This window comes from Acipenser ruthenus, chromosome 30, assembly GCF_902713425.1.
Source record: "Acipenser ruthenus chromosome 30, fAciRut3.2 maternal haplotype, whole genome shotgun sequence".
Classification (NCBI taxonomy): domain Eukaryota; kingdom Metazoa; phylum Chordata; class Actinopteri; order Acipenseriformes; family Acipenseridae; genus Acipenser; species Acipenser ruthenus.
The window spans coordinates 15610612-15629629 of record NC_081218.1 but is presented as its reverse complement, the minus strand read 5'-3'; the positions used below and the strand labels follow the sequence as shown (position 1 = coordinate 15629629).

General features: G+C 42.6%; 1 long non-coding RNA gene across 1 annotated transcript; it reads right to left on the bottom strand.

Annotated features, from left to right (window-relative positions):
* Positions 1 to 1385: 1385 nt before the first annotated feature.
* On the bottom strand, positions 1386 to 17215 carry LOC117431127 (uncharacterized). Its single transcript, XR_004548648.3, has 3 exons — positions 16555 to 17215; positions 15921 to 16032; positions 1386 to 1641 (listed from the first exon to the last, which is right to left on the bottom strand). It is a non-coding gene; the product is annotated as an uncharacterized LOC117431127 (long non-coding RNA).
* Between the last annotated feature and the right edge of the window lie 1803 nt (positions 17216 to 19018).

The window sequence follows — 19018 nt, the reverse complement described above, 5'->3', positions numbered from 1 at the left end:
TCTTGTGTCGCAGAACGTTTTGAAAGCTGACGTCATGGTCTCATTTCAGACATACGTGTGTGTATCTATCTATCTATCTATCTATCTATCTATCTATCTATCTATCTATCTATCTATCTATCTATCTATCTATCTATATGTTTTTAATAACACAGATTTTATAAACATAACCATACATAATAATATAGTAAAACTTAACCACTCACCACGTTTGTATATTTATTTATTCTGCCTTGCATTGAAAATGCACGTTGCAAATACAATAATATTAATAATAATAATCATAATAGCAGCAGTGTGGAGTAGTGGTTAGGGCTCTGGACTCTTGACCGGAGGGTCATGGGTTCAATCCCCGGTGGGGACACTGCTGCTGTACCCTTGAGCAAGGTACTTTACCTAGATTGCTCCAGTTAAAACCCAACTGTATAAATGGGTAATTGTATGTAAAAATAATGTGATATCTTGTAAGTCGCCCTGGATAAGGGCGTCTGCTAAGAAATAAATTATTATTAATTATTATAATAATAATTGTAGTAACATTCTAGCAATGAGAGTTGTCCTCTGTTGGAGATGGCCTTCTTCCTGCTCGTTCCCTTGCTGCTGCTGCTGCTGCTGCTGCTCTCTGTGTGTGTGAGCTCCTCAAGGAAGGCAATAGTCTGTATAGTTATCACCTGAATGGGATACTATCCCTCCCACCAAACTATACAACCTACTACCTCACCCCGCGGGAACACTGCAGCCTCCACACCTTCCTTCAGTCCTGGACACTGCCTGGTATGTGTCCTTCAGGTGCTCATCCACTGTGATGTCATCCAGGTGGAGTCAAGGACTGCCCCTTTGTAATAGCAATGCATTGGAAGAACTAGCGGAACCGTCAACATGCCACAGCATAAAGTGTTACCAGGGAGGCGAGTCTCAGCCCAGTGGAGCTGCCCTTGTGCCCTCAGACTGCCCACAATATAAACAGCATTTCTGTTCTTTCCCTCTGGACTCCCACGTGATGCTCAAATACACCTAGCTCTTTGTATCTGCCTTGTCAGCTGGTTTGGTTTAGTAACTATTAACAGCTTCGCTGTTTGTTAATGATTTGTTTATTTTTTGTACTGGCATTGAGGCAAAGGGGAGCTTCACCCATGCTGCATTACACACGGCTCCACGGTATAAAGGAGGAGCACTTTAATAAGCTAGTCACTATGATCGCTGCAGACGAGGCTTCCACACATAGTAATACTGGTATATAGATGATTTTACAGTTCATTGTTTTTAATGATCCTGGAACTACATGTTCATCCTTCTGTACCGGAGAGGATTTAAAGACCCCCGTTCTGAGAATAATGGGGTTCACGCCAGCCCCTGCTGTTCACATCATTACAACCCCCCCCCCCCCCCCCAAGTCACAACATAACGATACATACAAGTTTAGTTACAAAGCAATAAGACAAGACTGCAATGACCGAAATGCCGCTGAGCTGTGAAGTCCTTCTTCGTTGGCAGGCGATTCGACTGTCTCCTTAGGAAAGACAGTAGATTGTATAGTTATCTCAGAGGGACAACGCATACTCCACAACTATTCAATCTACTACCTCAGCCCCAAGGACAGCATCATAACTGGAGCCAACCCGGCCCAGCAAAGGCCCATTCCTGCAAGAGACAGACAGAGCCCGGTTAGTTGAGTCACAGGATGCAGCTGCTTTTCTTTCAATCACTTCCAGGTATAGGAGGACCAGGTCCAAGCATGCCACACCTTGAACAGGACCTGGTCTTGACACTGGACAGCCTGGAAACATGTACAACGTCCCTGGTTTGAATGAATGACACCACGAGAGACAGCAATGGCACAGGCGATGGATTCTGCGATTGCATCCCTGTGTCAGGCTTGTAAGATTGTCTTTCTTCGTGGCAAAAGCTGGCTTACAGAGCTTTGTATACATACAGTCATTTTAATTGTGGTGCTGCTGTCTTTAATATATATCCCCAAACATGTATCACAGTTCTGATTTGTTATTGGATAGGGCTTTAAAGCCACTACAGAATTCAATTCCAGTTTCAGAAACAAATCCTTTCTTTTCTCTTCTATGCATTGCTTCCCACACCCATAATAACACAAGGATTAGGCAGCTTATGCAGAAAGATGCACGAATAAGGAACAACATGCATGCCGTGCAAAAATCACCAATATCTTTGACTTTTAAAACTCGACCATGCAAAAGCGGAACACTAGAATTGTAAGCGAGAATGAAGAATTTTGCGATGGCTTGATGCTGTTTTGTGGTGTGTGGTGGTCTACTTTAAAGGCTGAAAGGCAATCCATTAATGAACAGTAAATGACAGAATTGTGATACAATAAAAAGCTTACTGACCAACTAGCCTTTTTAGAAATCTTCACAGCGATTCCAATGTGAAAACCGGAGCCAAAGTACAGCAATAGAAAAATAAATAGATACCCACTTTTTCTTTGGAACCGTTTCAGGTTGTGTTCGACAACACCCTTGTGTGCATGTAAATCCCCCCCCCCCCCCCCCCCCCCCTCGACCCCCACCCCGAAGAACCAAATGAAGAATTTGGCAGAGAACTCAAATTGTCATTTTCGGTTCGTACATATATATCTGGGCCTGGTTCAAAACCAGGACTTTGGGATGAGAGATCACAGAACGCATTATTCTATACTCTGCGACAAAGCCTCCCAAAAACACTCAAATCCACTCTGTCATGAGAAGACCAACAGATAAAGAAACAAGAAACGACAAAGGAGATGCTGCAGCAGCACAGGCATATAGGTATGTTACATAACTGCATCATGCAAACCACAGCAAAGCAAGCATGCCCACTGTTTACTGAAACACAATCAAATACACACCCCACACAACACATGGAGGCAACCGTGCAAAAAAACCCAAAGCATAACTCACTGGATCCTCCGGGCTGCATGGCAAGCGATACACAAAGACGCACTGCCCGTGCCAGGAATGAATGCCCATTCCGTCAAAAACTGGGTTCATTCCAAACAGGCTACCCTGCGGAAGCTTGCTGTTAAACAGCTGAATTGAAACATGGCTTCCCCCAGCCCAGCTGCCTTCCACAGCCTGCACAGAGCACCGGTTCTGCTCTGGAAATCAAAATGGCCACGCATCAGCCATTTTAGAGTCTGGGCTTGACACACAAGAATGACACACATCTGTAGGACAGACTTCTCTGTGTGAACAGGACACACTTTCCCAAAGAGGGAGACAGAGTGTTTCTGTTCAAGTATTAGTCTAGTTGGGTTTGTTTGTTGTTATTTTTTTACAGAAAGCTTTTTTAGTTTAGATGTTCATAAATGCCACTGATATTTCACACAAAGTTGATCAAAAAAGCTCTGGTATTAACGTCACAGCTTAACTAAATTGTGTTTTACTAAACACCTACTGTGAAAAAATTCTCTGCAACCCAGAATATATAATACATATGTATATATAAAAAATATATTCATTTATATTTTCTATATAGAATATTATCTTGTCTAGCTAATTCGTGACTATGTGTAAATACAAATTGTGGTTCGCAAACAAGATTACTTTTAAATATTATTAAATATTTTAACATCATATTCATTGTGCTAAATCTACCCTGTGCCAATTCTTCAAAGCATTTATTTTCTCTTTGAAATGAAAACCAGGGCACCAGATCAGAAGTGCTGTCCTTTCAGATGAGTGCTGTGGGCCTCTCAGTAAGCACCAGGCAGCTGGAGGTCAGATTGAAGTCTGAAGGATGGCACGTCTACCAGCACAGCATTGAGGTACCGATACATGCAATGAATCTGCAGCTATGGACAAATGTTTTGCATCTCCTGAAATGTTAGGATTGAGACATCATATATATGAACATAATTTAGATCTTTTATTTAACATGTCATCAAAGAAACTACAAAATTATATCGCAGAAGTCTACCGGAAGCCATAATATTAGTACAGTAGTATTTCACGTTAGATTTCGAAATGTCACATGTTTCAACTGTTGTCAGTTTTTCGTTAAGTATTTGGAAAACTACAAAGCGTTGTGTAATTCAATATGTTGACGTAACATTATTCAGCAGGTTTCACTTGACTTTATCAAGCAAAATTAGTTTAATTCTACAGGGTGACCCACAGACATTTCAGCCTGCAATGTTTGGGTGTACCCCCAGATCCGCAAAGCTCTCTGAAAGCTCTAGTTTATAATCTCAACAGCTGCGGATCCAACCTGACACCAGGTAAAGCATGACAGTGCTGCTGGACATCGTGGTTTCGTGGTCACCACTGCCCTTTCAACTTTACGATATAGAATTTCACAGCGGTGCTTTTAAGATCGGACGCAGTTTCGGTTATTAAAAGAGAATCTTATTTGCAGCCTGTGCTAGCAGGTAAAAGAACATGCATGCATCACAGACGAGAGGGACAGCTTGTGCCACAATGTCAGCAGAGAGACAGATCAACAGATTTGAGGTACAGATAACATAGAAACTGCAGATAAACGATTGCACAGAATTAAGATGGATATAAATGTCATTTGATACAAATGTTACGCAATCATGTTTTACACAACGCTTTATATAATTAATTCTGGTGGTAACAAGAGATCATGCTGTATGTATATATATATATATATATATATATATATATATATATATATATATATATATATATATATATAATATTAATCACAATATCTACATAAAATAGTGTTGCGCTGTCAAAGACTTTTACAGTGAAGAATGTATATTGAAAACATACAATTCAACTAGGCAGACTTTAAAAACCTTAGGACCTGAGGGATAATATCCTTAAATAGCTATTGAAAACCCCAAAACGGGACAAGACTAGCTTATCGGCTAATGAAGGCTTTCAGCTACTTATTAACAATTTCAATTGTAATTTCTACAAAAATCACCTTTGCAACACCACAAATCAGCTTCGTCAATTTTAACAAGAGCATCCCTTTCAGTTTGCAGCTTACTAATACTACTGCATATCTGTGCACCATGTATTTATCATTCATGATTTCTACAATCATTGACCACCCTTGACGTTCTCTTGCATTGCTTGCAAGTTCTTCACCCGATAGACTTTGCTGTGCTCTTGCCATGGCGGCCCGTCGTAATCCATACATGCACGTAGTATTTTGGAGAGCGAGCGACGCAGGGGTGCTCATGCTGTCCCATACAGCGAGGAGGCCCTGTGAGAGGGGCAGTGTTGCAAGACCCAGGGACGAAGGAGACTGGCACCGTGCCAGGACGGGGAGGGCAGAGGCGCTTTGCATAAATTAGCATGAGAAGCAGAAGCCCTGAATGGCACGGGAGTAATTCATTAACATTCAGGACTCCTCTTTGGCCTAATTAACAGGGACACTGATTGAAATGTTTTGGTAAGGAATCAGGGTGCATTAGAGCAGGTCTGTGGTTACTGGGGTGGAAAGAAAAGGGAGGGGGGCGGGGGGGGGGGCGATTAATTGAGATGCGGAACTAAATAGATGCTGAACAGTAACAAACAGATTATACTTTAAATACATTAACATGTACTATATATACTGTATATATATAAACCTGTTATTTATCATTTTATAAATATGTTACTATGATCTGTGTTACGTATATTAGTAACAGAGAACACAAGCATTAGATGATTTGTAAACCTGGAATTTAGTAAACCAGTTAACAGGTAGTAAATACAAATCCTTGGGTTGTAGCACAATATAATTATACAGTGGAAAAAAGTTAGTATATATTATCAAAGAAATAAATGAAACGATAAATGTTTTGAATAAAAAATAATTTACAGCAGTTTCCCCTTCCGTTGAAACCAGCGTCATGGGATTTCTTTTAGTATTTCTAAATTCAGCACTATAGTGAGAGTTAAAGAGCGATGAATGAATAGTATTTAAATCAGCATCATTCATATGATCCTACCTTTTAAAACGGGTTTTCTGCATCACATCTGATTGTAATAAACAATCGATATATTTTGAACCTCTGTCTCAAGTCTGTTAATAAGAAAGACGCTGCTTAAACACTTTCCATGCACCTTGTTAATTGCTTTCGAATTTCTCTCAACTTTCCCCCTGCAGCTAGAAAGTAAATTGCATTGGACCCTAAAGCCGTGTATTAAAGCATACAGCTGCTGTAAGTGCCCTCTGGGTTCAAAGGGACAGCCCCTCCCAGCCGTCTGGGCTCGGAGGCAAGCTGTTCACCCCCTGACTGGGCTGCCAGCTTCCCCAATACTGCCAGAGCAATGGGAATCTGGAATGAAATGCCTTTCAAAGACCAATATGTGTTTTCACAGCAAAGGCATGTAAACTAATATGGGGCTGGCTAACCCTTTCAAGGGTTAGACAGATGCCGAGCGTGTAGTGATGTCTGGAGCAGTTAGCTGCCAAAGGGGTCGACGCGTTTAAGCATTTTATAAAAAGGGGCCTTTTACTGTTGAACTGAGGAGCCAGGAGGCCACCGTACACTGTGCTGGACTGAAGGATTGGATATACAGCCCTAGTGAAACAGTGCACTTTAATCTGCTGTGCTTACTGCGCCATGGCTACAAAACAGGAAATGTTTTTCTGAGTAGATTTCCTCTTTTGTTTTGCTGTGGGTAATATATTTATATATATATATATATATATATATATATATATATATATATATATATATATATAGAGGCCTTTTGTATATATACAGTCCTTAAGTTCCAATCACACTTAACAATAGTTACAGACCTGAATTATTATTTTCTAAAAAGGAAGTCAACAAATGTATTCTCTCCTCAAGGAACCAAAATGAATCGCTGTATAATAAAGGATTAAGGGAAGGAGAGAGAGAGAGAAGGAAGAGAGGTGAATGGAGGGGGGGGGATAGAAGACCAAGCCCAGATGAATAAGAAGAGAAAACACAAAAACACAACACGACGAGCACAGCCGCAAAGAAAGTAAAAATGCAGTTCGGACCTGATTCTTCTGTTTAAGAAGGGGCAGACCGGACCTGATTCTTCTGTTTAAGAAGGGGCAGACCGGACCTGATTCTTCTGTTTAAGAAGGGGCAGACCGGACCTGATTCTTCTGTTTAAGAAGGGGCAGACCGGACCTGATTCTTCTGTTTAAGAAGGGGCAGACCGGACCTGATTCTTCTGTTTAAGAAGGGGCAGACCGGACCTGATTCTTCTGTTTAAGAAGGGGCAGACCGGACCTGATTCTTCTGTTTAAGAAGGGGCAGACCGGACCTGATTCTTCTGTTTAAGAAGGGGCAGACCGGACCTGATTCTTCTGTTTAAGAAGGGGCAGACCGGACCTGATTCTTCTGTTTAAGAAGGGGCAGACCGGACCTGATTCTTCTGTTTAAGAAGGGGCAGACCGGACCTGATTCTTCTGTTTAAGAAGGGGCAGACCGGACCTGATTCTTCTGTTTAAGAAGGGGCAGACCGGACCTGATTCTTCTGTTTAAGAAGGGGCAGACCGGACCTGATTCTTCTGTTTAAGAAGGGGCAGACCGGACCTGATTCTTCTGTTTGAGAAGGGGCAGACCGGACCTGATTCTTCTGTTTAAGAAGGGGCAGACCGGACCTGATTCTTCTGTTTAAGAAGGGGCAGACCGGACCTGATTCTTCTGTTTAAGAAGGGGCAGACCGGACCTGATTCTTCTGTTTAAGAAGGGGCAGACCGGACCTGATTCTTCTGTTTGAGAAGGGGCAGACCGGACCTGATTCTTCTGTTTAAGAAGGGGCAGACCGGACCTGATTCTTCTGTTTAAGAAGGGGCAGACCGGACCTGATTCTTCTGTTTAAGAAGGGGCAGACCGGACCTGATTCTTCTGTTTAAGAAGGGGCAGACCGGACCTGATTCTTCTGTTTAAGAAGGGGCAGACCGGACCTGATTCTTCTGTTTAAGAAGGGGCAGACCGGACCTGATTCTTCTGTTTAAGAAGGGGCAGACCGGACCTGATTCTTCTGTTTAAGAAGGGGCAGACCGGACCTGATTCTTCTGTTTAAGAAGGGGCAGTTCGGACCTGATTCTTCTGTTTAAGAAGGGGCAGACCGGACCTGATTCTTCTGTTTAAGAAGGGGCAGACCGGACCTGATTCTTCTGTTTAAGAAGGGGCAGACCGGACCTGATTCTTCTGTTTAAGAAGGGGCAGACCGGACCTGATTCTTCTGTTTAAGAAGGGGCAGACCGGACCTGATTCTTCTGTTTAAGAAGGGGCAGACCGGACCTGATTCTTCTGTTTAAGAAGGGGCAGACCGGACCTGATTCTTCTGTTTAAGAAGGGGCAGACCGGACCTGATTCTTCTGTTTAAGAAGGGGCAGACCGGACCTGATTCTTCTGTTTAAGAAGGGGCAGTTCGGACCTGATTCTTCTGTTTAAGAAGGGGCAGACCGGACCTGATTCTTCTGTTTAAGAAGGGGCAGACCGGACCTGATTCTTCTGTTTAAGAAGGGGCAGACCGGACCTGATTCTTCTGTTTAAGAAGGGGCAGACCGGACCTGATTCTTCTGTTTAAGAAGGGGCAGACCGGACCTGATTCTTCTGTTTAAGAAGGGGCAGACCGGACCTGATTCTTCTGTTTAAGAAGGGGCAGACCGGACCTGATTCTTCTGTTTAAGAAGGGGCAGACCGGACCTGATTCTTCTGTTTAAGAAGGGGCAGACCGGACCTGATTCTTCTGTTTAAGAAGGGGCAGACCGGACCTGATTCTTCTGTTTAAGAAGGGGCAGACCGGACCTGATTCTTCTGTTTGAGAAGGGGCAGACCGGACCTGATTCTTCTGTTTAAGAAGGGGCAGACCGGACCTGATTCTTCTGTTTAAGAAGGGGCAGACAGGACCTGATTCTTCTGTTTAAGAAGGGGCAGACCGGACCTGATTCTTCTGTTTAAGAAGGGGCAGACCGGACCTGATTCTTCTGTTTGAGAAGGGGCAGACCGGACCTGATTCTTCTGTTTAAGAAGGGGCAGACCGGACCTGATTCTTCTGTTTAAGAAGGGGCAGACCGGACCTGATTCTTCTGTTTAAGAAGGGGCAGACCGGACCTGATTCTTCTGTTTGAGAAGGGGCAGACCGGACCTGATTCTTCTGTTTAAGAAGGGGCAGACCGGACCTGATTCTTCTGTTTAAGAAGGGGCAGACCGGACCTGATTCTTCTGTTGAAGAAGGGGCAGACCGGACCTGATTCTTCTGTTTAAGAAGGGGCAGACCAGACCTGATTCTTCTGTTTAAGAAGGGGCAGACCGGACCTGATTCTTCTGTTTAAGAAGGGGCAGACCGGACCTGATTCTTCTGTTTAAGAAGGGGCAGACCGGACCTGATTCTTCTGTTTGAGAAGGGGCAGACCGGACCTGATTCTTCTGTTTGAGAAGGGGCAGACCGGACCTGATTCTTCTGTTTGAGAAGGGGCAGACCGGACCTGATTCTTGGCTGCCATGATGAATTTCAGGCGTGTTTGTTTTTTAATTTTTTTTTACAATCCCAGCGCATTTCCAACCCAAATCGTTTCCGATCGATAAAAGCTCTCTGCTCCGTGCGCTGCACAGCTTCTTTAAATAAAAGAGCCTGAATCAAAAAGTCACGTGGAAGAAACCCCATTAACTCCCCAAAACATCAAACCCTGTCTCTGTGAAAAGGAAAAAGACACCTGGAAATGCAGTAATACAGTAATGTGTGTGTGTGTGGAGGGTGGATCCTGTGTGTGTGTGTGTGTGTGTGTGTGTGTGTGTATGGGAGGGAGGGTGGATCCTGTGTGTGTGTGTGTGTGTGTGTGTGTGTGAGAGGGGGGGAGGGTGGATTGTGTGTGTGTGTGTGTGCGTGTCTGTGTGCATGCGTGTCTGTGTGCGTGCGTGTGTCCTGGCAGGCTTACTGCACAAGCCGATACTAATCCCAGCCTCTGAAAGCCTTCAACACAAGACTTGTTCACGCCTTAGTTTTGGGTCTTCCCTTTCTAAACCCAGCTTGATGCAACAGTAACCCAAAACAAAGCGCCTCTCCTCAGGGAGCCTGTGTGAAATCACAAGTGTCAAGCCCTTCCTTGACGGGATTGTCAGTTATGCAGCCATGCTTTTTAATTATGATTTTCTCTGCCTCCCAGAGGTATTTCTTTCCCTCTGCAGATTGCAGGGAGGAACCACAGAGCTTTAAGGAGCATCTTTCCGTCTCTGTCTACAAATTATAAAATGCTCCAAATACTTCCTATCCATATTAATATCTCACCAAAAATGAAGTCCTTCACCAGCGTGCCTTCAACCCATATTCCAGGAACCCCGAAACAATTCCATTGCAAACGACAGAGATTCCACAATTCTGAACGAGGGAAAGGTTTGACCCCCGCTCATACAGTCCTAGTTGGTGGGCTTGCCCATTTAATTGCCCTTTTAAGAAAGGAGCTCCATTTTAGAGCTTGATTCGGGACAGCACAGGGGAATGAGGACGTGCTCGTGTAAAGGGAAGCAGTATATTGCACGTTGTGTAAAATTTCTTGAGGCCCGACTGGCTACCTCGAGTTCTGACTCCAGTGGACTCACAAAAGGGTGAGATTGTTCTTTTTATGAAACTTTATGCAGTTTTGAGGAACCCCTTCTTTGTTAAGGCTTGTTAAATTCTGTGTCTTATCAGTTAGCTAACAGTTTGTTAAGCTAAATGCAGGTTATATGAGCTGAATAATTGTGAATCACTATAGTGCTGGTGGCTTTAGTTTTAGTTACTTCAACATGTCTTCAGCGAGATGTTAAGAAAATGTCACCTGATTTATTTCCAGGTCGCAAACTCGTGGGCAAAAGCCGCATGACTTTCCAAAACAGGAACCGCAAGAGTCTGGATGTGGTCATTACCACATATCACATGGGGTCACTGTCTATTGTGCTGTAGCTGCTGTACTGCCTTCGGGATAAACGGCAGATCTCACCGTGTGCTGAGCCGGAATCAAGAATATTTTTGGTTTGTTTCTTTTTTAACAAGTTCCTTGAAATCATTTTTTTAAAAAGGCTGTTGTTTAAAGGTAAACTAGCCTTTATGTTCAGCTCATTCATTAAACGAGGAGAGCCGGGCCCAGCACAGGCCAGCAGGAAACCTCGTTAGAAACATGCTTTCAGAAGCCAGGTAAATGTCGAGACCTGGCTTCTAAAATCAACAAATCCCATGGGCCTCAGGGTGGTCTGGATGGCTCTGCTGAAATCAATCACTGTACTTGAGCACATGCACTGCAGGCTGCTGTGGATCTGAAGAGCAGTGACTCTGCACAGCTAAGAAGCCTGTCTGTAGCTTTCATCCTGGCAAATTCCAGCATCACCAAACCACCGTCATACACAGACACTAACAAGTGCACAGAGAAAATCATCATTTCTGAAGCACTGTTTGCAGTGTGACGGCCAGAAGGGCATCGTTTTAAGGGTTATTAACTATTGGTGACAGAAAATACTTAGTAATTCATTCAGTTGGGACTGTAATGATCACAGCCGCAGCTTTATGAAGTGACCTCTTTGTGTTATAGGACTGAATATACAAGGTGGTATAATGAAGCTCTGAAATGGTTACAGTAAATACTGCATAGTGAAGCCATTTACTAAGTACTGTACAAATAACTTAATTGCGGTTACATTACTACACAGGAGATAGCAGTACCTGCTAATAATACAGTATTTACAAAGTAAATTATCCCCCATGACTGAAAGCTTCCCCACTGTATTTCAGTGGGCAGTTACTACAAGGTAACTACATTGTAATTATACAACCCGTGTGTAATAATCGCTTATAGACTACAATGTAATAATTACACATGAGATAGTAAAAACTACACTGAACAAGTACGCGCCTGCAATGTATGTTTCTATCAAGTGGTTCGGTTTGTTTGACTCAATCAAGTTTACTCTTTTTCATTTAACAAAGCCAGGAACAAAACATACCTCTCTTTCAAAGCGCTCCCTGAAACCCGTTCTCACTTGGGCGCGTTCCGCGCCGCCATTACACAGCTGCTTATATCGGCAGAGAAGTGTGCTTTCCTGTCTCTCCGCTGGGCTGGGCTTCCACGGGGTGTTTGCTTTTCGAAGGGGGAGGTCTGACCAAGTGTGCTTCTGATTCATTCCAAATTCTTCCAAATTATGTCTTCCACCCTGGGCACGATCGAGGCTCTAAACGGAGCTGTGCTCGTCGTGTTCTCCGTGTGAATGATCTGATTCACATGGTCTAATTAGATCTGTGTCATCGTGTTACTGTACAACGAACGCCCTACTTGCAAAAAAAAAAAAAAGAGTTGTAACAGGAAGCTAGTCTGACGGTGACCTCGTTTGGCTTCAGCCTGTGTTCTCCTGAGGGTTCAGTACTGTAGCTCTGACAGGGGGTAGAGAGAGGAGTGAGAATGATATTCACACATATGAACAAGAACTCTATATGAACTACCGGGACAGTAGAGACTCGGAGCTCTCTGCTCGTGTGCTATTTAAGGTGTAATGCTCATATTTGGTTGTCGGTGGTTTGATTTAATTGCTGATTGCTGCTGACTTTTTTTTTTAAAATAAGAAATGGTGACATGTGCTCTTTCTAGTAGGGCGGTGCGGTCTTGACCTGCTGAAAATGTCGAACTGCCCCCCTTTGTAATGCGGTTCCTGTTGGGTCACTCAGGAACAATAAGAATAGTCTTTGCAATGGCCGCATGTAGGTAAAGAATACAATCCTATGGAAACCGTGAATCACAAGCCCTTTTCCTCTCCGCTGTTTCACCACTTCATATTCAGCACAGTGAAACACACGTCACGGTGGCTCAACTGATCTGTACAGACTTGACTTGACTTGACTCTTCACACCAACGTAGTCTCCACACAATAACCCGGCAGTTATAAAGCACAGAGATATAATATTCCATAAGGGAACGCAATCTGATACCAGGAATACTCTAGCTGTGCAGAACTGTGATTGTGCAGAGTGTCGCTGCGGAGCACGGCGGGCGTGTGAGCGGCCGAGCATGAAACCAGACTCATGCTTTTTTTTTGGTTTGTTTGTTTAAATTGAAATACGGCTGTGGAGTGTTTCTGAAAAAAGCAAACTTGTTTTTTTTTTTCTGCTGTCCTTCAGTAATCCGCAGGCTTCTGGCAGTTTTTTACAAAACACCAGTAAGTTTTGTAGTACTGGGTAATAAGAAAACATAATACAGATCCACTTCATTACTGTTCATTAAGGTATCATTTTGAGGGTTTTTTAGTAAAAAATAATATCAGCCTTCATTAAATTTTACTGTACAGCGATTTAGTAAAATGGTGGGAATGCATTCAGCTGCTAAGCATGATAAACCAAAGATATATCCTGTATAAACTTGAGGGTATAGGAAACTATATACAATTGAAGTTATGTATCATTCTAATCATTTTTTAAAGAGGATGCTAAATATAAAATAATATACAGCAAAACGAATTGAATATATTCACAAAACAGAACGTTTCTTATGAATAAACAAATAATGATGACGCTGTTCTGTGCTGGCAAATATTTTTCAAACATCATTTTGAACAATATCAGTGTTTCTTGTATATTTACTTTTTCATTAAAGTGGCCAAAAATAAAATAATTAAAAAGAGAGAGAAATGCATTTGCTACATAACCGATCTGAAAAAAATGAAGACGTTTAAAAAAGTTTCCACAAAAGCCTGTTTTTTTTTTTTTTTGGCATGATTAAATTTAAGACACTAAAAACAAACTTTGATTTTGTTTCCTTCTCTCATTTTTTTTTTCACAAGTTTTTTTCACAAGTTCTCTTAAAACCCAATCGACCCCAAAGCCATGAAAAGTTGTCTCACTTCTACTATCACACATTCAGATGCAACTGTTCACATGTGGCAGTTCAAAGTCTGGTATACGTGATAGAGCTCTGTGTCGAGTGGAGGGCGGCTGTGTTTTTGTCTGACCAGACAAGCCCTGATTGCCTGACACACGAGCGGGAAGCCAGGCAAGCCTGAACATAAAAAAAAAAAAAAAAAAAAACACGCCAAGTTCATCTGAGGAGAGGCAGGAAGTAGATGATAAATCTGGGTAGAGAAAAACAAGGCCGTGCTGTTCAGTCATTACATGAAGTGTCGTTGTCACTGGAGGTCTCTACAGCGCTGTGAAGACCCTGCTTTACACTCTGAGAGCTCAATCATTAACTGTAGCAGAGAAAGCAATCTTTTTAAACAAATAGTTCACTTCCGGGAGCCACTGTCCTTCGTAAAAATATTGAAGGAAATATGCAGACTTAAATATTGAAACTGAACACACGATAATAATAATAATAATAATAATAATAATGAAAAGTGAGTCATTTCAAACAATGTTCTTTTAATTTACTGATAGTGAGAGGAGGTCCAGTCCAGTATCTGAGTCTCTGAGTCTCTGAAGCCATTTCTCTAATTGCTGGATCAAACTGCCTCCCTCGTCATTGACCGGTTTGATACCATCTCTGTTTATCTGCAGCCCTTTCCTCTCATTTTCAAGTCTCCAAGGAACTTGAACTCCCGCGTTCTTTAAAGCCTGTTGATTAGGTACCTTGGCATTCACAAAACCTTCTTTTGCACGTTTCAAGAAAGTTTTACAAAACTTTATTCTTGAGTTTCAAAACATAGAAAGAAGTGTGTGAATGAGGGTACGAGAATTTGTCTGAAACGTCCTGAAATAAATTAAATTTTAAATCATTTCAACCTTTTGTGCAAAAAAAAAATCATTTCTTTATTTTTGTTCTTTTTGTATACTGCAGTTATACCTCCTTTCAAACACATACATATATATATATATAGATTGCAATTTTAATGCAATCAAAAATACAAATGAATGGAACCACTCCTTCTCTGGTGAAGAATTGTGTGTGTGTCAGAATACATGAACTGGATCCTGCTGGTTTACAAGCATGTCCCACTCCTCTGAATATAATCTATGAACAACATTCCCCTGACGAGAGGAAGCCAAATCTGCCAGGTTTCATATTGTTTTTCAGCTTGATTCCTGACACCATGTTGTAAAGAGGTGTTGTCAGAAATACCCTGGAGCTAAACACTGCAACTTTTATTCGAACTGGTGCAACCAGATCTTTAAAGTAGATGAATTATACAATCCTTATGAAACCTCGCTCTGTGCAGTAATACAGAGTCAACGCTGCATATTGGTACCATCTGAAACATGTCCTTTGTTTTCTGTGTCTTTCATATGCGAGTTCTGTATGATTTAGGATGGATGAGGACTATGTGTATAATCTTTACTTCGTGTGAAATGCCTGCTCTTTCCTGCCAGAGTTGCTCAGTGGAACCAAAATGCAAAAAGAAGAATGTTCTCTAAATGTCTGCCGATAACAAAGCAGCTAGTGACTTAAAAAATAAATAAATAAGTAAATATTTTTGTTAAAAAAAATTATTATTTGGTTTTGTGTTAAAACAGAACAACGTAACATTTGTTTGTGAGCGACTCTTTTTCGGCACGAGGGGAAAGGCTGTTGAACTGATACTGTAAGTTTAGGCCGTCTTAACCACCGACAGAGAAACCCTAATCCACACAGACCGCAGTGTGCCATCTGTTTCCAAATGAACCAGGCAGTACCCACAGCTCAAACACTGCCTCAGTTGCTGCTTTCGATGCATCTGTAGTTTTGTTTCACCTTGGTTTATACGCAAGGTCTTTGATAATAACTTAAGCTGGACTGTTTCCATCTTTCTAAAATGGAACAAAAAAAAAAAAAAATGACTCTTTGTGACTGCAGATATAAATTTGACAGCACCTTCATGAAGATCTGACCCTCTCTGCTCCAAGCATCTTTTCATTTCCTGCCCTTTTGCTTTCCGAATGCCTCGACCTGGCTGCGGCAAGATGGCGCAGAAAACGACAAGAAGAAGGAGAAGAAGAAGAAGAAGAAGAAGGAGGGAGGAGGAAAGAAAAAGGGGCTGCATGTTTTCAAACACCTTCAGTAAAAAGAAAAGTGTTAAATACCTGTGCAGCTTTTGAAGCGCTCGGGTGGGGATCTCTGCTAGCTGAAGCTGACGGGGGTCATGGCGGCGCTTGGGCGCGGACTCCACAACACGTTTCTGTGCCCCGTGTTCGCCTGCACAAGGAGAGAAAGGGAGAGGGCTGCGCTCACGATCAGCTGCACTCAAACAGGGGATGTGGCTCCCAGTCTGAGCAATTCTGCTGCCTCTCTGTTTTACCCTCTAAGCTGCTTTCTCTCTGCATTCTCCCTGCCCATTTTGGCCCTGCTGCCAAGTGGGAGAGACCGAGGAGAGCGTGAGCAAGCGCACGAGAGAGGGAGAGAGAGAGAGAGAGAGAGAGAAAGAGAGAGTGAGCCAGTGAGCCAGCAAGAGGGTTGGCACACAGACACACACACACACGCAGCCATAAAAAATAATGCTGTCTCCCCTGTCCTGAATAGACAATGTCATGCAATGAAGTGACAAGTCACATCTTGTGCATGTTAATTCTTTCAGGGGAGGGGAGGGGAGGGGGGGTGCAATACAGTACAATCCCCCCGACTGGCTCCCGCAGAATTTAACAGACCCCTTCAAAACAAAAAAAAGAAAATTTATTTCTGGCAGTTTCACAAGTGGGACAAACACAACAGGATACTTACCGGAGCTGTGCTGCAGATATTAAAGCTGAGCTACTCTAAGTGATCGCTGCTTTAAAACAGAAATGAGAGCGTTGCTTCTGAGCATGCACTGGTGTCTTTTGTCGGCACTTGGCACCCGTCCCAGGTACTGCGTGCCTGACTTTTCCCGTCCTGGGTAATCATTTAACACGTCTTTGGCAGCTTTGCATCTGCCGGTTTTGTTTTGTTTCAGGATTTCTTTTTTTTTTTTTAATTAAATGCACATAAACATCCTTGTTAACAGTGCAGCCGTCACAGAGACTCTCCCGCTTCTCGCTTCCTGCACACCCCCCGCCTCTGAAATGACTCTTTAAATAATAAAAAAAAAAACAGATACGTGGATTTCTTTTTTTGTGCTCCTGCTAATTTTCTTGCTGTGCTAGTCTGCTGGAGTGAGCAATGGTGGTTCTACGAGTGAGTGCTGTTGGTTCAAGAAAAAGGCTGCAGCTCCTGGCAACGGCCGCCAGCTGGCAGAATAATTCCTGCCCGCTGCCCAATCGGAGTCTCAGGTCCCTGTGATCTCACATCAGTGCCAACGAGGGGAAGTGGTGCCGTGCAGTCCAGCTACACCAGCACTGTCCACTTCACCATGGCCTGACAGAGCTGGGCTGTGATCACACAGCCCCGGCCTTTACACTGGAAATAAAGGTCTGTGCCTCTTATTTCCAGGCTTCTTTTTTTCCTCTCAGGCAAAATCAGGGGCAGCAATTTGTGTGACGTCACTTCTTTTTGTTATTTTTTGATTATTTTTTTTTTTTTTTTTTAAGCTGGCTTTGGACGACGTGAAATAAAAATACAATTTATATAAATATAAATATAAATCTGAAAGGAGGGCGGCTGAAAAGATAGGTCTCTAAAATGTTCTCTCTCTCTCACCTCTCCCTCTCCTCTCTCTCTCTCTGCTGTCTCTCCTTCTCCTCTCTCTTGTAAAAGTTTCAGCTGTGTGATTGCTCATCCAGCCCTCCCCTGGCAGAAGTTCAGAAAGCTATTCTTCTTGTTTCAAAGACCCGCGTTGCACTCCGCCCTCTTTCCACGGCTCTCCATTCCACGACTGTGCCCAGTGTGAGGCTGCAGCTTGTCTATACGGCTCTCTGCTCCCGGATAACGTTTATTGTAAGGATGAAATACACCATCCACATTCTTTTAATGCAGTGTGCAGTCCAACACCACATTCGAGTCCAGCTCAACTCACTATATTTCCAATACAGGACTCAAAACTCCCTTTTATTTACAGACTGTTATATGTAATATATCCCTCTGTACAAAAAGTCACAGAAAATGTTTCTGGCAGAATGGTTGCTTACCACGGCACATCTCACCAGAGGGAACTCACAAATGATTCTGCTCAGCTGTTCATAGACAGCAGGTTTTTGGGGTGTTGTTTTAGGTGAACAGTTGGTGCCTCTACAGCTAGTGGCTTGGTGGTACACTCAAAGATCACAGGCTGAAATGTCACCCTGTAATAACACACAGCGACGGACAAGTGCTCTACAACACTCTACAGAATTAAACAAACTTTGCTTCATAAAGTCGAATGAAACCTGCTGAATAATGTTACATTGGCATGCTGAATTATATACTGCTTCGTAACTGTCCACATACTTAACAGAAGACTGACAGCAATTGAAAAATGTGACATTTTGAAATCTAATATGAAATACTGTACTGCTATTACGGCTTCTGGTAGACTTTTGCGATATCATGTTGTAGTTTCTTTGATTACATATGTCTCAATCCTAAAATTCTAGGTGATGCAAAACCTTTGGCCATAGCTGTACTTTTGAACTGCTGTTACTGCCAAGAATGTAGTTTACAAAATAGCTCTAGCTATTGGGAATAGCACACCTTTCCTTAGTTTGAAAAGGTGTGCTTTAGGATTAGGGTTTTAATAGTGTTGTAGAAAAACATTGTGTCTCTATATTCCCTGATGGAGTTCTGGAAATCAGAATCACTAATTGAACTAGTTCTGTTATTTTCTCTTAACTCTTCTCTTTTCTATTCCAAATACATCTTTTGTATCATTAAAAAAACGTTTGATCGATTTTAGCATTTTTTTTAAATACAAATGACATTAGGTCCCCTTTAACATTTAGTTATTGAAACCGACCATGAAACAAAACGCTGTCCATTTCAGACCACGTAGCGGTGTGTTTTCATGGGCGTGAGTTCATATCAACGGCAAAGTCAATACAAACAGTGCTTCTTAATGCTTTGAACGCCAAGCGGAGACGCCTGCTCGAGGTAAAGCTTCCTCAGCCCTCGCCTTCGCTTCAGTGCTTGTGTCTGGCTTTGGAAATTCGAAAGAAGCACCAGCTGTTCTTTCTGAGACTCTGCCCAACACTGCCTGTGCTTCATACTGACATTGCTTTCAGAGACGAGCCCATCTGCTTTCTGACTGACTGCTGCTAGACGCGCAACTCAAACTGAAAGGAGCGCGCAGCTCCAC